Consider the following 25,743-nt stretch of genomic DNA (forward strand, 5'->3'; position numbering starts at 1 on the left):
TACACTGACCATCACAGTGGACTCTCAGCGAAGTAAACACCCAGAAATTAAAGGACAGAACCTAGTTTCCATAATGATGCGAAAGACAGAACTAAGCAATGGGCTCTCACAAAATAAGATGAATAGAATGCTACCACGCTTATCAATTATCTCAAAAAATGTCAATGGCTTGAATTCCCCACTGAAGAGGCACAGATTGGCTGATTGGATTAAAAACCACAAGCCATCTATTTGCTGTCTGCAGGAAACACACCTCATGTCAAAGACAAATTAAAAACTCAGAGTTAAGGGTTGAAAGTCAATTTTTCAGGCAAATGGAATTCAGAAGAAAAGAGGGGTTGCAATCTTATTTTAAGATACATGTGGATTTAAAGCAACTAAAGCCAAAAAAGACAACGATGGTCACTTCATATTGGTCTAGGGAAAAATACAACAAGAAGACGTTTCAGTTCTAAATATTTATGCACCCAGTTTAAATGGTCCCAGATTCTTGAAACAGACCTTGTTGAGTCTGAGCAATACGATATCCTATAACACCATGATAACAGGGGACTTTAACACCCCTCTCTCAGAGCTAGACAGATCCTCTAAACAGAAATTAAAGAAAGATATTAGAGATTTAAATGAGACCTTAGAACAACTGTGCTTGATAGATGTATATAGAACACTTCATCCCAAAGACAAAGAACATACATTCTTCTTATTGTCCCATGGAACATTCTCCAAAATTGCTCATATCCTAGACACAAAACAAACCTTAACAGAATCAAAAGAATTGAAATATTACCTTGCATCTTCTCAGACCACAAGGCACTAAAGTGGAACTCAACTCCAATAAAAATGTTCAACCTCACACAAAAGTACAGAAGTTAAACAACCTTATGCTGAATGACAGTTGGGTGCAAGAAGAAATAAAAAAGGAAATCATTAACTTCCTTGAGTATAACAACAATGAAGACACAAGCTACCAAAACCTATAGGATAAATAGCATCAATAATACAAAACCTCCCTAAAAAGAAAAGCCCGGGACCAGATGGTTTCACGTCAGAATTCTACCAAACTTTTAAAGAGGAATTAGTACCTATATTACTCAACCTGTTCCAAAAGGTAGAAAAAGAAGGAAGACTACCTAACACGTTCTATGAAGCAAACATCACCCTGATCCCCAAACCAGGAAAAGACCCAACAAGAAAAGAAAATTATAGACCAATATCACTAATGAATATACATGCTAAAATATTCAACAAGATCCTAACAAACAGAATCCAGCAACACATCAAACAAATTATACATCATGACCAAGTCGGTTTTATCCCAGGGTCTCAAGGCTGGTTCAATATACGTAAATCTATAAATGTAATCTAGCACATAAACAAATTAAAAAATAAAGACCATATGATTCTCTCAATTAATGCAGAAAAAGCTTTTGATAATATCCAGCATCGCTTCATGATCAGAACACTTAAGAAAATCGGTATAGAAGGGACATTTCTTAAACTGATAGAGACCATCTACAGCAAACCCATAGCCAATATCATATTGAATGGAGTTAAATTGGAATCATTTCCACTCAGATCAGGAACCAGACAAGGCTGCCCATTGTCTCCATTGCTTTTTAACATTGTAATGGAAGTTTTAGCCACTGCAATTAGGGAAGAAAAGGCGATCAAGGGTATCCATATAGGGTCAGAAGAGATCAAACTTTTGCTCTTCGCAGATGATATGATAGTATATCTGGAAAACAGTAGGGACTCTACTACAAAACTCTTAGAAGTGATCAAGGAATACAGCAGTGTCTCAGGTTACAAAATCAACATTCATAAATCAGTAGCCTTTATATATACCAACAATAGTCAAGTTGAAAAAACAGTTAAGGACGCTATCCCATTCACAGTAGTGCCAAAGAAGATGAAATATTTGGGAATTTATCTAACAATGGACATGAAAGATATCTATAAAGAGAACTATGAAACTCTAAGAAAAGAAATAGCTGAAAATGTTAACAAATGGAAAAACATACCATGCTCATGGCTGGGAAGAATCAACATTGTTAAAATGTCCATACTACCCAAAGCAATATATAATTTCAATGTAATCCCTATTAAAGCTCCACTGTCATACTTTAAAGATCTTGAAAAAACAATACTTCATTTTATATGGAATCAGAAAAAACCTCGAATAGCCAAGACATTACTCAGAAATAAAAACAAAGCAGGAGGAATTATGCTACCAGACCTCAGACTATACTACAAATTGATAGTGATCAAAACAGCATGGTATTGGCACAAAAACAGAGAAGTAGATGTCTGGAACAGAATAGAGAACGAAGAGATGAATCCAGCTACTTACCGTTATTTAATCTTTGACAAGCCAATTAAAAACATTCAGTGGGGAAAAGATTCCCTATTTAACAAATGGTGCTGGGTGAACTGGCTGGCAACCTGTAGAAGACTGAAACTGGACCCACACCTTTCAACATTAACTAAGATAGACTCTCACTGGATCAAAGATTTAAACTTAAGACATGAAAACTATAAAGATACTAGAGGAGAGTGCAGGGAAAACCCTTGAAGAAATCGGTCTGGGCGAGTATTTAATGAGGAGGACCCCCTGGGCAATTGAAGCAGCTTCAAAAATACACTACTGGGACTTGATCAAACTAAAAAGCTTCTGCACAGCCAAGAACACAGTAAGTAAAGCAAGCAAACAGCCCTCAGAATGGGAAAAGATATTTGCAGGTTATGTCTCCGACAAAGGTTTCATAACCAGAATCCACAGAGAACTCAAACGCATTAGCAAGAATAGAACAAGGGATCCCATTGCAGGCTGGGCAAGAGATTTGAAGAGAAACTTCTCTGAAGAAGACAGGCGCGCAGCCTTCAGACATATGAAAAAATGCTCATCATCTTTAATCATCAGAGAAATGCAAATCAAAACTACTTTGAGATACCATCTAACTCCAGTGAAATTAGCCTATATCACAAAATCCCAAGACCAGAGATGTTGGCGTGGATGTGGAGAAAAGGGAACACTTCTGCACTGCTGGTGGGAATGCAAATTAATACATTCCTTTTGGAAAGAGATATGGAGAACACTCAGAGATCTAAAAATAGATCTGCCATTCAATCCTGTAATCCCTCTACTGAGCATATACCCAGAAGACCAAAAATCACATCATAACAAAGATATTTGTACCAGAATGTTTATTGCAGCCCAATTCATAATTGCTAAGTCATGGAAGAAGCCCAAGTGCCCATCAATCCACGAATGGATTAATAAATTGTGGTATATGTACACCATGGAATATTATGCAGCCTTAAAGAAAGATGGAGACTTTACCTCTTTCATGTTTACATGGATGGAGCTGGAACATATTCTTCTTAGTAAAGTATGTCAGGAATGGAAGAAAAAGTACCCAATGTACTCAGCCCTACTATGAGACTAATTTAGGGTTTTCACATGAAAGCTATAACCCAGTTACAACCTAAGAATAGGGGGAAGGGGGAAAGGGAGGGGAGGGAGGGGGGAGGTGGGTAGAGGGAAGGGGATTGGTGGGATTACACCAGCGGTGCATTTTACAAGGGTATATGTGAAACTTGGTAAACGGTCTGTGAAGCTAGTGAATGATGCCCCATGATTATATCAATGTACACAGCTATGATTTAATAAAAAAAAAGAAAGAAATTGAAAAACAAAACAAAACAAAACCTATAGGATACAGGCAAAAGCAGTACTGAGAGGAAAATTTATCGGTTTCGAAGCCTACATTCAAACTACATTCAAAAAACAGAAAGAGAGTGCATCAACAAACTCACAAGCCATCTTATGGAATTGGAAAAAGAAGAACAATCTAAGCCTAAACCCAGCAGAAGAAAAGAAATATCCAAAATTAAATCAGACATCAATGAAATTGAAAACAAAAGAATCATTCAGAAAATTAATGAAACAAGGAGTTGGTTTTTTTGAATAAATAAAATAGATAAACCTTTGGCCAGACTAACTAGAAATAAAAAAGTAAAATCTCTCTAGTAACCTCAATGAGAAATGATAAAGGGAAAATAACAACTGATGCCACACAGATACAAGAGATTATCTCTGAATACTACCAGAAATATTATGCCCAGAAGTTTGACAATGTGAAGGAAATGGATCAATATTTGGAATCACACCCTCTCCCTAGACTTAGCCCAAATGAAATAGATATCCTGAACAGACCAATTTCAAGCACTGAAATCAAAGAAACAATAAAAAAATCTCCCAACAAAAAGTGGCCTGGTCTGGATGGCTTTACACCAGAATTCTATCAAACCTTCAAGGAAGAGCTTCTTCCTACACTGCAGAAATTATTCCAAAACATTGAGGAGGAAGGAATCTTCCCCAACACTTTCTATGAAGTAAACATTGCCCTGATACCAAAACCAGGAAAAGACCCAGCAAAAAATGAGAATTTCAGACCAATCTCACCAATGAATACAGATGCAAAAATTCTCAACAAAATCCTAGCCAATAGATTACAGCTTATCATCAAAAAAGTCATACATTATGATCAAGTAGGTTTCATCCCAGGGATGCAAGGCTGGTTTAATATATGCAAATCCATGAACGTTATTTACTGTATCAACAGAAAAAAAAATCAAAGACTATATGATCTTTTCAATAGATGCAGAAAAAGCATTTGATAAAATCCAGCATCCTCTTCTAATTAGAATATTGAGGAATATAGGCATAGGTGGCACATACCTTAAACTAATCAAAGCTATCTATGACAAACCCACAGCTAATATTTTACTGAATGGAATAAAACTGAAAGCTTTTCCTCTTCGAACTGGAACCAGACAAGGTTGTCCCCTGTCACCATTAGTATTCAACATAGTGCTGGAAGTTCTAGCCAATACAATTAGACAAGACAAGAAAATAAAGGGCATCCAAATGGGAGCCGAGGAGGTCAAACTCTCCTTCTTTACTGATGATATGATCTTATACTTAGGGAACCCTAAAGACTCAACCACAAGACTCTTGGAACTTATCAAAAATACAGTAACTTTCAGGATATAAAAATCAATGTCCACAAGTCAGTTGCCTTTGTACATGCCAACAACAGCCAAGATGAGAGGTTAAGTAAGGACACAACTCCCTTCACCATAGCACCAAAGAAAATGAAATACCCAGGAATATACCTAAAAAACGGGGTGAAGGACCTCTATAAAGAAAATTATGAAACCCTAAGAAAGGAAATAGCAGAGGACTTTAACAAATGTAAGAATATACCACGCTGAAGGCTGGGAAGAGTCAACATTGTTAAAATATCTACACTTCCCAGAGCAATCTACTGATTCAATGCCATCCCTATTAAAATACCAACATCCTATTTTCAAGACTTGGAAAAAATGATTCTGAGTTTTGTATGGAGCCGGAAAAAAACCCATATAGCTAAGGCAGTTCTTAGTAAAAAAAAACAAAACAAAACAAAGCCCGGGGCATCACCATACCAGATTTTAGGCTTTACTATAAGGCCATAGTGGTCAAGACAGCATGGTACTGGCACAAAAACAGAGATATAGACATTTGGAATTGAATAGAAAAGCAGGAAATGAAACCAACAACTTAACAACCACCTAATCTTCGATAAACCAAACAAGAATGTCCACTGGGGAAAGACTCCTTATTCAATAAATGGTGCTGGGAGAATTGGATATCCACATGTAATAGACTGAAACTGGACCTGCACCTTTCTCCACTCACAAAAATTGATTCAAGATGGATAAAGGACTTAAATTTAAGGCATGAAACGATAAAAATCCTCAAAGAAGGAATAGGAAAAACACTGGAAGATATTGGCCTGAGGAAAGACTTTATGAAGAAGACTGCCATGGCAACAGCAACAACAGCAATAATAAACAAATGGTATTTAATGAAACTGAAAAGCTTCTGTACAGCCAAACAGACAACAACCAAAGCAAATGGACAAATTCCTGAAAGGGAAAGGATATTTGTATTTTTTGAATCAGATAAAAGCTTAATAACTACGATCTATTAGGAATGAAAATTAATCCACAAGAAAAACACCAACAATCCCATACACCAGTGGGGAAGAGAGATGAACAGAAACTTCTCTAAAGAAGATACATGAATGGCTAGCAAACAGATGAAAAAATGCTCAGCATCCCTAATTATTACAGAAATGCAAATTAAAACAACCCCGAGAAAGCATATAACCCCAGTGAGAATGGCCTATATCACAAAAATCTCAAAATTGCAGATGCTGGCACGGATGTGGAGAGAAAGGAACACTTTTACACTGCTGGTGGGACTGCAAACTAATACAACCTTTTTGGAAGGAAGTATGGAGAAACCTCAAAGAAGTGAACCTATACCACCCATTTGATCCAGCAATCCCATTACTGGTTATCTATCCAGAAGGAAAAACAAAAACCCTTTTATTACAAAGACACTTGTACTAGACTCTTTATCGTAGCTCAATTTACAATTGCTAAAAAGTGTAAATAGTCTAAATGCCCCTCAACCCAGGAATGGATTGGCAAGCTGTGGTATATATATACCATGGAATACTAGTTAGCCGCTAAAAAAATGGAGATTTTGCAGCATTTGTACTAACCTGGATGGAGGTGGAATACATTATTCTTAGTGAAGCATCACAGGAATGGAAAAGTATGAATCCTATGTATTCAAGTTTGATATGAGGACAGTTAATGACAATTAATAACACGGTGGGGCATGGAGGCAGGGGAGAACAGACAGAGGAGGAGGGAGGGGGTGATGGAAATGAAAAGAAAAAAAAGAAAAGAAAATAATGAGTAATTCTCACATAAATTGGATTGAATTTTGACCAAAGTATATTACTTAAACATTAATTTTTAACTCAACTTGTTAATATGCTGTTAAGGATATTGCACTCTCATTTATAAGTGAAATATGTTTGTAATTTCTCCTTTATAATAATATATTTTTTCCAATTTTAATATCAGGTATATCCAGATAAAGGAGAATGATTTTGAAGTATTTCTTCTTTTTGTATTATCTATAAGATTTGGCATGATCTGTTTTTTGAAATTATCTTTTATTTTTATTTATAAATATTAGTTGTCTATTTCTTGAGACCTTGGGAAAAAATAAGAAGAAGAAGTTAAGTGATGACTCCGTACTGAACCTCAGAGTCACAGGATTGTATAATAGACATACTCTTTTTTTTTTTTTTTTAAGAGACAGAGTCTCACTTTGTCACCATCGGTAGAGTGCCGTGATGTCACAGCTCACAGCAACCTCCAGCTCTTGGGCTTAGGGCGATTCTCTTGCAATAGACATACTCTTATTTGACAATGTGAATGCTACATTTTTGCATTATTATTATTGCTCAATAAAAATGAAAAAAAATTCTCTGGTCACCATTAAAAAAAAAAAAGTAGAGGACTCAAAGTTATCCATGGAGACGAAAGGGTAGCCAAGTTCATGAGACCATCTAAGAACACTGCATATTTCTACTTATCATGTTACTTCTCTCAGGCACATCGTTAAGTGTCATCACCTACATTTCAACGAATAAATCACCACACAGAACAGAAATGACTTTATGGAGGCACAGAAAGAGAAGAGATCACTCTGGTGCTGCCAGGTAGCAGCCCCCTCCAGCATGCCCCACCTAAAGATGGGAGAAAGACCTGATGAATGGTGAGGGCTGAACTCTGACATCTTCCATGTGTAGTGTCTCAGTTGGGTGAAAGAAAATGTGGCTTGGGGAATGAAAAGCCTGGGGTCTTTTTGCTTCACAGTATGGTGAATGAGCTGCAGTTTCCAAAGAGACACCCCAATAACCCCTGAGGAAGCTTGCCAGACCTGGGAAACAAAACAAATATTTAAATGACTTTATGGCAAGGTCTAAAGAGCTGGGGCAGGAGTGGAGAAGCAGTGGTAGGAAGGGAGTCAAACCTAGTCCCTAATGTTCTTCTCTAACATGTGGATTCGAAAAATGACATAACAATTCCTCCTGTGCTGGGCCCTTAACAAGGATGATCATGCCTGATTTTCCCAATATCCAACATTATCACAGTATGATTCCCATTGAGCAAATGACAAAAGCAAGATTCAAATATGATAGTGAGAAAGAGCCATGGGACTCAGAGATTGGAGATCATGAATGAGACATGATGTGGGGTCCCAGCAATGTCTGCAAAGCAAAGAACAGGCCAACAATGCACAAAGGGGTGAAGATCTGAAGGAGACCCTAGAGATAGAGGCTAACAATGTATTACTTGCAGGTCTTACAAATGTCTTACCACAGGAAAAAAAAATGTATTACTTACATTGTTAGCCTCTATCTCTGGAGGCTCATACCACATAAATGCCCTCCCTTCCATGGTGGAGGCAGACTACTACTGTTCTTCAATAGAGACTTGGTCCACAGGTTGCTACCTTCTCCTTCTTCATAGATGGACATGGTTTTAAGTTACCTTCAGAACCATGCTTTCTTCCTCTCCCCCTTTTGTAGACATGGGGTCTTACTATGTTGCTCAGACTGGTCTTTACCCCTTGGCCTCAAGTCATCCTTCCACCTCAGTCTTCCAAAATCCTAGGATTACAGATGTGAGCCACCATGCCCAGCCAGATCCATATTAGGACACCGGAAAAAAAAAAAATAAGGTATCTGAGCAGCATTTCACAATCCCAGCATTCCTGGAGGTGATTTTTGAAAGTCCATTCCAGCCCATCTTGCTGATGTATTTCACTGCAAAAGTTTCCAAATAGGATCAAAAGATCGAAATGTTAAGGGAAAGATGTCAAGACTTGGTGATCAACACTGTTAAAATGTCCATACTACCTAAAGCAATCTACAGATTTAATGCAATCCCTATTAAAGCACCATTGTCATACTTTAAAGAACTTGAAAAAATAGTACTTCGTTTTATATGGAATCAGAAAAAAACCTTCAATAGCAAATACATTACTCAGAAATAACAACAAATCTGGAGGTATCACATCACCAGACTCCAGGCTATACTATAAATCTATAGTGATCAAAACAGCATGGTACTGGCACAAGAATGGAGAGGTACATTTATGGAACAGAATAGAGAACCAAGAGATGAACCCAGCTACTTATCGCCATTTGATCTTCAACAAGACTATCAAAAATATTCAGTGGGGGAAAGACTCCCTATTTAACAAATGGTGCTGAGTGAACTGGCTGGTGACCTGTAGAAGACTGAAACTTGGACCCCCACCTTTTGCCATTAACAAAAATTGATTCTCACTGGATAAAAGATTTAAACTTCAGACATGAAACTATAAAAATAAAAGAAGAGAGTTCAGGGGATACACTTGAAGAAATGGGCCTGGGATAATATTCAATGAGGAGGACCCTCCCCCCCCCCCGCCCCGGGCAATGGAAGCAACACCAAAAATACATAACTTGGATCTGATCAAACTAAAAAGCTTTTGCACAGCCAAAAAGCACAGTAAGTAAAGCAAACAGACAAACTTCAGAATGAGAAAAGATTTTTGCAGGTTATGCTTCTGACAAAGGTCTGATAACTAGGATCTACAGAGAACTCAAACTTATCAATAAGAAAAGAATAAATAACCCCATCTCTATGTGGGCAAGAAACTTGAACAGAAACTTCTCTGATGAAGACAGGTGTACGGCCTATAAACACATAAAAAAATGATCATCCTTAATCATCAGAGAAATGCAAATCAAAACCACTTTGAGATATCATCTAACTCCAGTAAGATTAGCCCACATCACAAAATCCCAAAACTACAGATGTTGGCATGGATGCAGAGAGAAGAGAACACTTCTACACTGCTGGTGGGAATGGAAACTAATACGACCTTTTTGCAAAGAAGTTTGGAGAACACTTAAGGAACCAAAAGTAGACCTATCATTCACTCCTGTAATTCCTCTACTAGGTATATACCCAGATGATCAAAAATCATTTTACAGCAAAGAAATTTGCACCAGAATGTTTACTTCAGCCCAATTCATAGTAGCCAAGACATGGAAACAGCCCAAGTGCCCATCGACCCATGAATGGCTTAACAAATTGGGTATATGGGATGGTGCCTGTGGCTCAAGGAGTAGGGCACCGGCCCCATACACCAGAGGTGGCGGATTCAAACCCGACCCTGGCCAAAAACTGCAAAAAAAAAAAAAAAAAAAAAAAAAAGTGGTATAGGTACAAGATGGAATACTATGCAGCCATAAAAACGATGGAGAGTTCACATCTTTTATGTTTACTTGGATGGAGCTGGAACATATTCTTCTTAGTGAAATATCTCAAGAATGGGGAAAAAAGTATCCAATGTACTCTATACTACTATGAAATCAATATATAACAACCTACACACTCATACTAATGGCAAAACATAGCTATAGTCAAGAAAGTAGAAGGGACGAGGAGAGAGAGGGGAGGAGAGTGGGAATATGGGAGCAGGGAGGGTATTTGGGGGGACCTCACCTAACGTGCATGATGTAATGGTACATTTCAAAACTATTAAGAAATGAGTATAATTGTAATGGATGTATTACTTAGTTCAGTGTAAGCATTTCACATTGTATATCAAAGCAGTACCTGGAACCCCATAAATGCATCAATGTACAAAATTATGATTTAATAAAAAATCATTAAAAAATAAAAAACAACATTCAAATAAAACCAATTTGTTTATAATAATAGCACTCATATGGAACAGGGGAACACAAATGAAGACTGGAAAAATATATCAATGTCTAGCAAAAAGAACAGGTGGCAGGCAAAAACAGAGTCTCTAACATGGAGTTAGTCAGCAGTACACAGGAATCCTAGAGAAGTCCTATTTTGTTATTATTATTCTTGTACAAGGCAACTTATTTCTATAAAACCATGGGTAACAATCCTTTAGGATAGGTTTTGTGTTCTCTCCAGGCTTTGAGACTTATTATTCACCTTACTATATTATACAAGGTTGTTTATTGCAGCCCAATTCATAATTGCCAAGTCATGGAAGCAACCCAAATGCCCATCAACTCATGAATAGATTAAGAAATTGTGGTTTATGTATACCATGGAATACCGTGCAGCCTTAAAAAAAGATGGAGTGTTTACCTCTTTTGTATTTACATGGATGGAGCTAAAAAATATTCTTCTTAGTAAAGTATTTTAGGAATGGAAAAAAATATCCAAAGTACTCAGTACTATTATAAAACCAATTTATAATCACTCACACTTTCATATGAATGAGATATCACAACTATAGCCCAGGGTGAAGGAGAGAAGGGGAGGGAGATGGGAGGGGAGGGGGGTACTTTGATAGAGGGAGGGTAAAGGGTGAGACCACACTTATGGAGCATTTTGCAAGGGTACCAGTCAAATCTATCAAGTATAGAACAAAAATGTCTTAACACAGTGATTAAGTAAATGAGGTGAAAGCTATGATAATTAGTTGGATGTAATTACTCCAATTTGTACAAAAAATCAACACATGGAATCCCACACAGGCATAAATGTGTTCATGATCTATCTATATAAGACTCAATAAAAGGAAAAAAAAAAACAAATTGTGGTATATGTATACCATGGAATTCTATTCAGCCATAAAAAAGATGGAGACTTTACATCTTTTATGTGTACCTGAATGGAGTTGGAACACATTTTTCTTTGTAAAGCATCTCAAGAATGGAATAAAAGTTATCCAAAGTACTCAATACTACTTTTGTTTTTTGTTTTGTTTTGAGACAGAGTCACACTATGTCACCCTTGGTGGAGTACCGTGGCGTCACAACTCACAGCAATCTCAAACTCTTGGGCTTAAGGGATTCTCTTGCCTCAGCCTCCCAAGTAGCTGAGACTACAGGCACCCACCACACCTATTTGTTGGCTATTTGTTGGTTGTAGTTGTCATTGTTGTTTGGCAGGCCTGGGCTGGGTTCAAACCCGCCAGCCCTGGTGAATGTGGCTGGCAACCTAGCCACTGAGCTACAAGCACTGAGACATACTCAACACTATTATGAAATCAATATATAAACACTTACACACTCATGCAAATTATAAAACACAAATTTAGTCTTACAAGAGGGAGGGGTGAGGAGAGATGGGAAAGGTAAGGGGCAAAGCGATTAGTTAAAGGAGGGAGGGCATTTGGTGGGATCTCACCAAATGTGCACACTGCAAGGGTGTATTTCAAAATAACTAAGAGTAAATTTTAAACGTTTTACCACAAAAAAGTAAGTGAGGTGATGGCCATGTTAATTGGTTTGACTGAGGCATTGACATTATATATGAAATCATCACATTGTACCCCACAAATGTATATGATTATAATTTTAATTAAAAATTAATAAAAAATTTTAAAAACCAGAGGAAAAAAAAAAAGACGTTGTGGGTAACATGACTTTAAAATCAGCTTTGGGTCCTATGTAGTATGTCACTGAATACTGACAATAATATGTTATGAAATGCAAATTATATAACTGTAATTCAGTGTATTATGCCAATGACTAGTAATACAGTATGTTGAAAAATTGCTTAATTTAGAAAGTAGCTACTGCCATTCAGAACCATTTCATAATCTGTTCCATATATTAAACAACATTACTATCAACTGAGATTGAACACAGGACGCCACGAAGAAAATAATGGGAAAATTCGACAGTTGCTGATACAATATAAATTTGGAGGATTTGGTATTAATTGGCAATTATGTATCTACGACACTATGGGCAAAGGACATAGAATAAAGGGTGTCTTCATTACATGCTTAGATACTGTTTAAAGTCCTGGGCTCTTCCTGAAAAATTAGGATTAATGAGGCTGATTAGTGTCTCAATTCCTGAAATGTTATCTGTGAAAGTACCAACAGCACAGATAAAATAAACCCCAAATACCAGCAATAACTTGCTCACATTTCTAAATGCAACTGAAGTGTATTTAGAAAACATCAATGATCCATCAACATAGGAGTCATTAAATCATTTCAACATGATGTCTATAACTGAAGTCAATATCAAGAATCAATCAGCAAAAAAGCTAATAAACAAGTATCAGGCATCACTCAGTGATAAAAGTCTTCATGTTTGGGAGAAGAACAGAAGGTTTCCTGTTCTTTAGTTCTCTCCTAGAACAGACATGAGGGGTCACAGCACAGTCATAAATGAAAACTGGCAGGCAGTGTCTATTTTTTTCAGACAATATGGCAGCATTTGAGGCATTAGGCACAGTCAGCACTTCTGGCCAAAGGGGCATGGACGTACCCTCACACATGGGAGAGGAGTAGCATATGCCTTCCAATTCTTGGGCTGACCAGTTATTCTTGGACCACTCCTTTAAGTTCAATGTTAACTGAAACTACACAAATCTTCTTTTTGAGACAGAGTCTCTAGTGGTCACCCTCGGTAGAGCGCCGTGGACTCATAGCTTACAGCAACCTCCAACTCTTGGGCTCAAGCGATCTTCTTGCCTCAGTTTTTTTTTTTTTTTATTTTTAGTAAAGGATGGGGTCTCGATTTTTCTCAGGCTGCTCTCAAACTCCTGAGCTCAAGCAATCTACCTGCCTTGGCCTCCCAGAGTGCTAGGATTACAAGTGTGAGCCATTGCACATGGCCATTCCTATTTATTTATTTATTTTTAACCAAAGAACACCTGGAAGAAGGATCTCAGCAAATTTTCTGCTAGTGTCTGGCCAATCCTCTGCCAGCTGAGACAAAGCTTATCTGTGAGTTCTAGCGGACTTGCGATTGTAAGAGAAGATGTTGACAAAGATCCAGGGAGTGGGAGAGTTGTTGCAGGCATTGTCCAGCAATCAGTGAAGGGATGGATCTGGGTACTTAAGCTGCACACAGATGGAAGAGAAGGGAAACCGCATTCTTGATGCAAATCCCATCCCAGGATCTGCCCACACTTTCTCCACGTGTACCAACCTTGTCTCTCTGTCTGCTTCTGCAGATGGATACAAAGCTGGGCTCTGTCAAGAACTGCACAGCTCTGTTTTCTCAGATTACCTATTTTCACTGTGTGTGGGTCATTGGTCAAACAGGTAAATGTACAGGCTGGAGAGAGGCTAGTTAAATTCATGTCCTAAATCTACTTCCATTCCTTTGTGTAATCTTGGGGAATGTTTCTTTTTCAGATTCTGTATCTGACCAATGAACTAACAATGAGAACCATGTTATTCAGCCATCAGGACATTCATTGAATGAATGGACGGGTGCCTGCTTCAAACCGAGCTCTGACTTAAAGTGAGCCATGTTTCTGGCATAATCCTATCTTCCCACATGTCCACATTCAACCTCATCTTCTTGCTGGAGCCTCCTGCACCATCTCAGGCTAAATTAATCTCCTTTCTCTAATCTATTGTTCACTGACAACTCACATAGTTGGAAGATTGTAACACCTTTTCCAGTTCCCCAATAGTTTTTTTTTTCTTGAGACAGAGCCTCAAGCCGTCATCCTGGGCAGAGTGCCATGGCATCACAGCTCATAGCATCCTCCAGCTCCTGGGCTCAAGTGATTCTCCTGCCTCCGCCTTCCAAGTAGCTGGGACTATAGGCACCTGCCACAACATCCGGCTGCTTTTTGGTTGTAGCCTTCATTGTTGTTTGGTGGCCTGGGCTGGATTCGAACCTACCAGCTCAGGTGTATGTGGCTGGTGCTTTAGCCTCTTGAGCCACAGGGGCTGAGCCTCGCCAATAGTTTTTTACATAAATGTTTCTCTTTACGTGTTAGTTTGACTATCATAATTAATACATCAACTCTTCCTGTAATTCTTATGTCCATGTTGCATCTCCACACATTAAATTTATCCCCTTATTTCCATCAGTCATGAAAGTAGATTATTCTTAGATGCAATACACTCCATATATAGCAAGCCATATAACCAGGGCTAAATGAGCAAAGACGGAGGTACTGAAATAATACCTTTCATTCGGAGATCACCAAAAACATTTCCCCATAAAAAATTCCCAAACCCTCTTGTCCACCGACCAGTTCTGCCAGACCAGGGAGAATGTGAGTGGAGGTCTCACAGGGGAAAAGGCAAGAGCCCTTGTGGCGTAAGTTCCCCCCTCCCAAGCTGTCAGGAAATGATGCAGGACATTGAAATGTGCCTTCCGTGAAAGTTGCTGGGGTAGACACTGAGAAGGGGGCATGGTCTAGACTAGGGTGCCAGAGGAGTGTGTGCCCAGCAGGAGGAGGGTGAAATAACACGGCCTCTCTGCGAGGAATGCCCTCTCTGCCCGCCTGGACAAGATAGTGATGTAGCTCAGCAATGAAAGGACAGTTACTGGACACTTGAAGAATCTCTGAGAGTTTAAAGCATGAACGAGAACATCCAATTGTCATTGTAAAGCCACCCTTTGAGTGTCAATGTGCAGAATGTCCCGAAACACAGCAAAACAGGAGAAACAGAGGCTGTTGGGTACAGGAGGGCGTTGGAGCGCAGCTATGACGTAATGAGTGCTGGGCTCCCAAACGCAGCAGACAGTAAAGGAAAACCGTGGGGAGCCACTTGGGACGGGGCACAGAAGAAATACACACTAGCTCCTGTGTGAAGGAGGAGGGAGAAAGGGGCAGGAGCTACTACACGTCTGTTCGTGAGGCTGCCTGGATGGATGCTGGCCCCAGCAACGGACAGAAGAGATGGAAAGAATGACCATTTTGGAGAGAAGAGAGGAAACATAATGGCTTCATGGCACCTCTCTGCCTCTCATATTTCTCCCTCCTAAGCCTAAAGGCATCTTTGTGCCCCATTTACCCGAGAGCTCAGAGATGCACCTCCTACCTATCAGTCAGAAAAAGAAATGTCCCAAAATAGCAACAGTCAGCACAAGAGTGCATGAGAGAAATACGGGCGAAAGGCCAGCTACATTCCAATTCCCCGCACCCAGAGAGCTCCTGATGCTGCTGCATAACTGCTGTGCAGGGGGGGGAAACCACTCAGCACAGAAGCCCAACAATAGGCCGTCACCCATGTCTGCCCGGGACCTAAACCCCACCCACCCACACCCCCTCCTCCCGTTCCAGATGCTGGCAGTGCTGCACTTTGCTCCCTGTAGGACCTTGCACAAGGCTTTTGAGCCTTTGAAATGTGGACAAAGAAGCCCCTGAGGAGGAACTTGCAAGGACACATGGGGAACACCGGTTCACTTTAATAAGTGTCCGCTGGTGAACACAGCTCAGCTCACTATAAATACGAAACACTGAGGGGTCAGCTCACCAAATAGAAAATGTTCCCTCAAGCAGTTGAGGGTTCCTATCAGAACACTGCCCGCGATCACTCCACTCAGCTACGATATAAGATGGGAAGGGCCACCTTCCCCAAAGCCATCTGTCAAAGGCTAACGCACTATACAGAATCAGCCAAAAACTGCTAATCCCTCTTCAAAAACCAGAGTTCTCATTGAGAATGGAAAGCAAGGTTCTTCCCCCTCTTAAAGCATCATCTTTGCCAGTGGGGCACACTTGGCAATTTCACACTCAATAATACCCTTTCCTTCAGTGCCAGGCAGAGGGAAGGAGACAGGACCTACACACTCAACACACAGCACCTGTCACAACATGGCCACCAGAGTCCCTCAAACTCAGTCTTTGTCAGCAGCTCTCTCTGGTGCCACTGTCCCTGTCCCTTTCCCACCTGAGACAATCAGTCCCCGATGGAGCAACCACATGCAATGTCATTCCATCTTGACAGATACAAAAAGCCTGTTCCCCTTCCAGAGCCTCTAACCCTATACTTCTTCTCATTGAAGAACAGACCATCATGATGCCTGGGGATCTAGCCTTGAAATCCATTACTTCAAGATGTTTGGTTCCATCTTTTAAGGACCACTGTCATTAGCAGTTATTTCCACTAATACACAAGCCTCCTTTATATTCTAGGGATAGACACATTGCCCAGAAAATGCACAGAACATGAACAGTGGGGTGACCACTCCTCTTTGAAGCAAAAGAAACTTCCTTAAAAAGCCTACTCACAGGCCTGGTGCAGTGACTCATGCCTGTGATTCTAGCACTCTGGGAGGCCACGGTGGGTAAATTCCTTGACCTCAGCAGTTGCGCACTTAAAGAGGAGCACCCCACCTCTACTAAAAATAGAAAACCAGAGCGGTGTTTGTACTAGTGCATGTGGTCTCAGGTACTCGGGAGGCTGAGGAAGAGGACTGCTAGAACCCAGGACTTTGAGGTTTCTGTGAGCTACGACACCAGGGCACTCTATCCTGGGGCAACAGAGTAAGAGTTTGTCTCAGATATGATAAAAAGTCTTCTCCCAGCTTGGGATTAATACCACACAATTCCAGTCCAGTTGAACCTGGGTCGTACTTCCCTCCCATACTATCCTGGCCCTGTTACTATCGTGAGGTAATTACGTGTTCTGTAATCATTAGTGTCCTCTGTGAAGTGGAGATGATAGGAATACTATTTAGCTAGCATCATTTTTAGAGGATGGGGTAAGATCCCAATGAAAATAACTGAGCACAGGTCTCGGTTCTAGTCAACTTACTCCCAGTGATCGCTGTGATTGATTTCTTTCAGCATCACCACCATCAGCATCACCATCATTGCCAGTAGGTGAAGGTACTTCACAAGATGATCATTGCTGTCCAAGTTACATGACTGGATGCATGTCACAGGGAATCTGTTTTACAAGGAAAACTCTGAGTTGCTTTTTCGTCAATGGCAAATATCTCTACCCATGCCTAGGCCTACCACAAATTATGCAGTCGAGTTTCCCACATTTGGGGAAATCGCAGGGGTCAGCACATCCAGAGTGCAATGGATAAGCTTCGTCCTGGGAAAACCACCTTCGTGATCATGGTATCTCCCCTGCCAGGTAAGTATGTTCGAGCATAGACCATGACACACACAAAAGACAGGAGTTGGTGTTTAAGGTGGGAGATACAGGCCTTCAATGCCCAGAGGTAAACATGTGCCTCTTCTGTGACAATAAATAACAAAGGGTATCAAAGGCCTTTTCAAATTTCTCAGTGGGAAACCTCACCTTGTGTTGATAAAGAGAAATGACAAGAGTCCTAATTTAAGACATGAGTATGGCTCGGTGCCTGTAGCTCAGTGAGTAGGGCACCAGGCACATACACTGAGGCTAGGGGGTCTGAGCCCAGCCTCAGCCTGCCAAACAACAATGACAACTCCAAAGAAAAAATAGCCGGGCATTGTGGCGGGCGCCTGTAGTCCCAGCTACTTGGGAGGCTGAGGCAAGTGAATCACTTAAGCCCAAGAGTTTCAGGTTCCTGTGAGCTGTGACGCCACGGTCCTCTACCGAGGGCAACTCTGTCTCAAAAAACAAAAACAAACAAACAAACAAAACCACAAAAGTACTGTCCTGGGAAAGCCTCTTTGGAAATGATGCCAAATGCTCACAGGATCTAAGTCTAGCTACAGAGATAATCAGTGAACAAATTTTATTATATTCTCCCAAATCTCTGAGATTGTCCATGACTATATAGTAACTCGGTAATGTGAGGTAATTTTACAACCAAGTGAGCATATCAACCACTAGGTATATTATTGCATTTCATCAAATCGTAGCAAAAGCAACAGTCTGCCTCTACTCATGTAATCCACAGAGTTTCAGTCCATGGCCTTGCCTTGATGTGCCCGTGAGAATCCACTCTCTTCACACCTCTTGTTTGTGTCTTGTATAAGGAAGAGGCATGAGAAAGTTATTTAAGACAAATTGGAGTGTGACATGGACTACTGTGCACCAAGTACCTGCAGCCCATTACCATTCCCACTGGCACGACATGCCACAAGAGACTGAGTGACAAGGCTGGCCTCGGCATGAACTCCTGGGAAAGATCCAAGAAACCAAAACTCCTACCTGAAATTCAGAGGAGTTTCACCTTCATTTCTACTGAGGGCCTGGATCCTGGAGACTGCCACCAATTTTTGAGACATCTTTTGCCATCCTCTGCCTTTTGCATACTTCTTAAATGCCATCACCAAGTGCAATTATCCACCGAAGTGTGCCTTTTTGATTTCCCCCACAGCCCCTCATCCAAGAACAAAGTAAGAGAGCAACATGAAAACCAAGGAGACCCAAGATGACTGTGGCAGCCCAGAAGCACAGGTTACTATGTGTGACACTGTCTGTGTAACAGGGAGGAAGCATCACAACTAACTAAACTTTCACAAGTGCTTGTGAAGAAGAAATAATCCATCCTTGCCTGTCATTATTATTTGGTTAATAAACTTGGGCTTGGGTAAAGTTTTTCCATGTATTTGCAAATTCAGCTTTCCACTGGGTGGGAAACAAAAATGACTGCCATCTTCTAAGGCTTTAAAAGCATTTTAACCAATTAGAGGGATAAATCAGAAGGGTAAGGTCAACAATGTGCTGCATAAAACCCAGACAACTTAGTGTCTGGTCCCAAAGAAATGTGGAATTTGACCTAAGGTGTGTGAACTTCAGGGTTTGTGATGCCACCTTCTCCCATGACATTTATGCCAGCAGCAAAGTAGAGGAAGCAGACAGACCCATTCAGACTAAGATTAGAAGTCTCTGGGAGAATCCTTAGAATAGTGCATATTTCTACTTAGCATGGGACTTCCCTTTGTCATATTATTAAATGTCTTCACCTGAATTTCTTTCTTTTTTCTTTTCTTTTTTGAGGCAGAGTCTCACTTTGTCACTCTCGGTAGAATGCCATGGCATCACAGCTCACAGCAACCTCAAACTCTTGGGCTCAATCGATTTTCTTGCCTCAGCCTCTCAAGTACAGGCACCCACCAAAACGTTCGACTATTTTTAGAGATGGGGCTCTTGTTCTGGCTCAGGTTGGTCTTGAACTTGTGAGCTCAGGTAATCCACCCACCTCAGTCTCCCAGAGTGCTGAGATTATAGATGTGAGCCAAGGCGCCCAGCCCCCATTTCTTTTTTTTTGGAGACAGAGTCTCACTACGTCTCCTTCTATAGAGTGCTGTGGCTTCCCAGCTCACAACAACCTCAAACTCTTAGGCTTAAGCTATTCTCTTGCCAGGAACACAGGTACCCACCACGGTGCCTGGCTATTTTTTGGTTACAATTAGCAGGCCCGGGCCAGGCTCAAACCCGCCAACCTCGGCATATATGGCTGGTGCCCTACTCACTGAGCTATGGGTGCTGAGCAAGAATTTCAATGAATAAATCACCACATAGAAAGGAAATGACTTTACAGAGGCAAAGAAAGAGCAGAGACCTTTCTGGCACTGCAGTTAGGAAGCCAATACCAGTCTGAATAGCTGAAAAACAGTAGAGGTCTCATCCATGCTGGGGACTCGGCCCTGTCATCCTTCATGTACAATGTCTGAGTTGGTCAGAGCAGAAAGTGGATCAGGAGAAGGAAATTCTTGGGTCCTGGGCTGACTCTTCCTTCACAGCATGTTTAAGAGGTGTGGTTTCCAAGGAGATACTCCAGAAACCCCTGAGGAAGCTTGCCGGCCCTGAGAAACAGAACAGACATTTAAATGATGTTATGGCCAACTCCAGGGAGCGTGGCTGATGATCACACTTGATTTGCAATACATGCACCATGTCACACTATAATTCCCATTGTGCAAATGAGGACGCTGAGACTAAAATATGACAGAGAGAAAGGGTCATGAGACCCAGATAGTGGACACTATGAATGACATAGGCTGTGTGGTCCCACCAATATCTGCAAAGGAAAGAACAGGCCAAAAATGCATGAAAGGTGGATTTAAAGCACTGACTTATGCATTACTTGCATTGTCAATCACAGTCTCCCAGACTTTGAGTAAATGAAGCCCTCCTGTCCATGGTGGAGGTAGACTGGCAGACTACCAGTGTCCACCAGCTACTTTGATTGCGGGTCCCATATTTTTCCTGGTGATAGATACACATGACTATACATCACCTTCAGACACTGTTCTTGAATCACAAATCAGAAGGCATCTGAGCAGCATCCCACAATCCTCGCATTCCTGGAGTTTATTTTTAACCACACATTCCAGGGCTTCCTGCTGCTTCTTGTTACTGCAAAAGGCTCCAGATAGGGTCAAAAGATCAAATCCTTCAATGTCTAATGGGAAAATAAGGGTTTTTGGAAATGGTAATATTCGAATAGGTTCCATTTGTCTATCAAAGTGTATCCCGCAAGCAAACAGAGGGACACTACTGGTGCCTGGGAAAGATTTCAGTCCCTAGCAGAGTCTATACCACTAAGTTAATTAGCAATGGCCATGGACAGACCTTAACATTCCTGGTAGTTCCCAGCTTAGAGACTGGAAAGGGGTTTCAGCACCTTCCTAAATGATGGTACAGCTGACAGGAGATGGGTGCTGCCCTCTGCCCATCACCTGTCATCTCACACAGGTTAAGGCTTCTCTTACCTGTTTTTCTACTGTCAACAGTTAGGTCCAGTTCCACACTAGTCACATTACAGGCTCACATGCTGACCAGTCCTGGACTTTCCCACCACAGGTCCTGGAGGAGCAGGTGACTATACACATCTGCAAGAAGAAGGGGTAGCAATCTAGCACCAATCAGGGCACACACATGAGAACTTACAAGGTCGGTGGCTGGGATACTGGTCTTACTACCCTTATGAAGAGGTTCTGGCTCTGTGCCTGTAGCTTAGTGAGTAGGGCACCGGGCACAAACACCAAAGCTGGCGGGTTTGAACCCAGCCCGGCCCTGCTAAATAATGATAACTGCAACCAAAAAATCGCTGGGCATTGTGGTGGGCGCCTGTATTCCCAGCTACTTGGGAGGCTAAGGCAAGAGAATCGCTTAAGCCCAAGAGTTTGATGTTGCTGTGAACTGTGACGCCATGGCAGACTACCAAGGGTGACATAGTGAGACTCTGTCTAAAAAAAGAAAAAGAGAGAGAGAGACACAGAAAGAAAGCTTCTGAAAATACCAGTGAGGACTGAGTACACCATTTTGCAGCCCATGCCAGGTCGGCCAAGTCAGTGAAAGACAATGTGAAACAGAGAAGGCATGAACGGTGCCACAAGACCAGACGGCAGTGCTTTATAGAGGCCCCACTGTCCCTTTTACAGGGACCCATAGGTCATCCTGGAGCAGGTCAATAGGAGTAGCCTGTTTCAGACAATTCTTGTCCTGCCCACACTCCTCTTTACTTGCCTACATAAAAAACTACAAAGTGATTATTTCCCATGGAAGAACACCCGGAAAGAGGGAGCAACCCAACATTGAAAAGAAAACAGTATATTCAATACACAATTCTGCTTCAAAGGCTCAGTGCCCATAGCTCAGTGAGTAGGGTGTCAGCTACATACACCAAGGCTGGCGGGTTTGAGCCTGGCCTGGGCCTACTAAACAACAATGACAGCTGCAAGCAAAAAAATAGCCAGGCATTGTGGGGGACACCTGTAGCCCCAGCTACTCAGGAGGCTGAGGCAAGAGAATCGCTAATGCTCAAGAGTTTGTGGTTGCTGTGAGCTGTGATGTCACAGCACTCTACCAAGGGCAACATAGTGAGACCGTCTCAAAAAAAAAAAAAAATTGTGCTTCAAAGATATAATGGTGCCACATGACCTGCAAATGTAATTCACTAATAGATAACTGAAAGCACTCAATTTCACCTTGAATATCTTTACTTATAAATGCCAAATTTCCCATAATTTTTAGAGCAAATGTATGCAAAACATTGGACACAGGACTGTTTTTAGTAATGTGATATTGTGTATGTCATTCACTTGGGAAAATGAAATGCCAGGCAATGTGCAGTGCGACCTGTAATTCTGGGCATTCACTGCCATAAAACAAGCACTGGGTCAGTCACTGGCTGCGGTTTTACAATGAAAATGCTACCAGACTTTCTTCAGTTGGTACATCTCTGAACTGACATACTCGAAAACTAAAACCTCCACCAGTGTAAAGATAGTAAAATAATTTGATGATAAAATAAAGTAAGAGTTCAGGCTAGCAGTCAAGTTGAGGGTGGAACTTCTATAAAGCAGGAGGCGCAAAACCAATTACAACATGATACATCTTAGGTGCACACTGAAACTAACGAAACATGTTTTTACTCAAACTCATGAAAAGGACCACATGTAATGGAACAAAATGGTACCAAACACTGAATTCTCTGTAAAGTAAAACCCCTCCCTGTGTAACAGGGGCCAATACAGTGAGTATTCAGGGTCGAAAAATATCAGGAACGCCACCCACTGATTGAGTTCTGCAGCGACCAATCCCCTTTCTCCAAACGTTTGCTTTAAAGTTAATTGATGAATCTACCAACAGAGGGCACAAAAAAAGTAAACGAATGGAGTACACTTATGGAGGCAGAGTAACTTCATATTTGGCACGTAATCGTAAGAATATTTTTAATTATGTCAAAGACGAAATTAGAATAGAAAACAAAAGGCGCTCAATCCCATGCTTATTTCCTCTCTCTGAACAGAAAACCTTTCAACAGGATCTGATGATGATCCCTGGCACCAAACTTCACTGAAAGCAACGAGGAGTAACAGATGAAATTAAATGCCAATCTGGGTATCTTGGCTGAAGAAAAGAGCAGCTGACTGGCAGCCATGCTGACTGAAAACATCAGCCGGACACTTTGCTTCAGAACATGCACACTGAAAACACCTTGATTAGAAAAGTATTTTTGCACCAAAGCCAAATCAAAATTAAGCACACTCAAAGGATGGCAAAGTCATTAAAAGAACATACCCAACCCATTATACTGGAAAGGAAAATAAGCAATACTATCCCTGGGGCTTCATTCCCGTCAAGGTCTTAAAAGTACAAGCTCTTGCCAAAGTGTCCGCTGTTTTCCATCCTCTAAAAGCCTAAATGCCACCAAGCATGTTAGCTGAATACCAGAATATCACATTTACATTACATTATATAAAAACACAAAACAGAAAGAAGGAAGAAAAGGTGAGGAAAGGAAGAGGGGAGAGGGAACAAGGGAGCGGGATGGAGCCTTGTGTGTGCCACACCTTTTGGGGGCAAGACAGGATTGCAAGAGGGACTTTACCTAACAAATTCAATCAGCGTAACCTGGCTTATTGTACCCTCAATGAATCCCCAACAACAACAAAAAAAACACAAAATGGAGTTCAAGGGCCAGAACAAGGTGATTCCCATTTGTTAGTAAACAAAGCTTGAAGTCCACTGCCTTATTTAACGTACAAATGATCTGAAAGCTTTATTTTGTTATTTTAAAGATGACATATGAGGAAGATTCTGACCCTAAACGAATGAGATTAGATTAAACATATGTTAAATGAAACATAAAACTACCCTCAAAGGCAGCTAATTGCAGGGGACTGTCATAGGCCACAGTGGATCACGAGGGGCGGAACTGTCCTCCTTTTCCCTCTGACGAAGAGCAATATAAAAACAAAATGGACAAATGTGGCAAAGTATAAAGATTAAACAATGGGGTGGCGCCTGTGGCTCAGTGGGTAGGGTACTGGCCCCATATACCAAGGGTGGCAAGTGCAAATCTGGCCCAGCCAAAGCGCAACAAAAAAATAGCCGGGTGTTGTGGCGGGCGCCTTTAGTCCCAGTTAGTGGAGAGGCTAAGGCAAGAGAATCATCTAAACTCAGGACTTGGAGGTTGCTGTGAGCTGTGAAAGTACAACACTCTACTGAGGGCGATAAAGTGACACTCTGTCTTTATTAAAAAAAAAAAGATTAAAGAACGAAGTGGTGACAGTATCTACCACATGACAGAAAAAACAACGGCAAAATCCGATCCCAGGGGTCAGCGTTCACTGTGAAGCGCTGGACCATCACCGGCTCACCAATCTCACCAGCCACTTCCTCGCTTTTATTTCAATATACCACAGGACATTACATTAGGAATAAGGGACTAAAGGGTCTAAGAGCAACATTTCCACACACAAAACTGCAACACTCATCCCGTTGCTCCATCAAGCACAGAACTGGGCCGGACGTGACTAGGGAGCTTCCCTGTCCTCGCCGACCCGTTAGCGCACCGGACACAGCTGTTAACGCTGTCACAACATACCATGCACCAAAACGGATCAAAATCAGAACACGAACCACGAACTGAGAATTAAAACCAAGTAAACTGACGGTTTTCGGGTGGCGGAAGCGGGAAGGCGCCATGTTCCACAGGGAATCTGTCCACGGAGGCCCGCGGGGCACAATCCAGATTTTAACTGCACGCCTGATGACGCAGGAAGGTTTCCTTGGCATCCAGAACGGTACCGCCTACAAATGACGTCATAAGAGGCTTAAAAATAATTGACGGGTAACCCGTTTGCCAGTCCAGCTTTACTAATGGAAACTCTGCCCTTGTGTAAAGAGTATCAGCTAATCAACTCCTCTCTCTGACATTGTCCCTCACAAAACTAAGCCGGTATCTGGATGCCAAGATCTAAGCCTCAAGCCTCTGCACTTACTATAGGTCTTATGTCCTGTCCTTTCTGCTTTCGGCAACCTGGTTCACCCAGTGTGACCAGACCCAGCTCAATTGCCCTCTCCTCCAGGAAGCCTTCCTTGCTTTGCTTCTCAACCCCACAATTAGAAGGGAGTTGTTCTTTGCTTTTAAGTGGATCAGGAGTGTGGATCAACTCAGGCTCTCTGGAACAACGGGTGGGCTGGCCATGTTGGAGAAGGGTGAATGATGTGTTGGCACAAGGTGAGTGGGGAGAGGCAGTCCAGGGAAGACAGGCTTGGGGGGATTCAATGCGCATGGACTTATTTTTAGCATTCATGACCTTGTGTAAAAATTCTATTATGCATTTCAGAACTATAATTTAGGGGTCTGTGCAGAATAAAGGTAAATG

The 25,743-nt window shown here is 41.3% G+C and overlaps 1 pseudogene; it reads right to left on the minus strand.

Annotated features, from left to right (window-relative positions):
• Positions 1-17,682: 17,682 nt before the first annotated feature.
• Positions 17,683-17,826, minus strand: LOC128578879 (uncharacterized; annotated as a pseudogene).
• Positions 17,827-25,743: the final 7,917 nt, after the last annotated feature.

Source organism: Nycticebus coucang, chromosome X (genome assembly GCF_027406575.1).
Source record: "Nycticebus coucang isolate mNycCou1 chromosome X, mNycCou1.pri, whole genome shotgun sequence".
NCBI classification, from domain to species: Eukaryota; Metazoa; Chordata; class Mammalia; order Primates; family Lorisidae; genus Nycticebus; species Nycticebus coucang.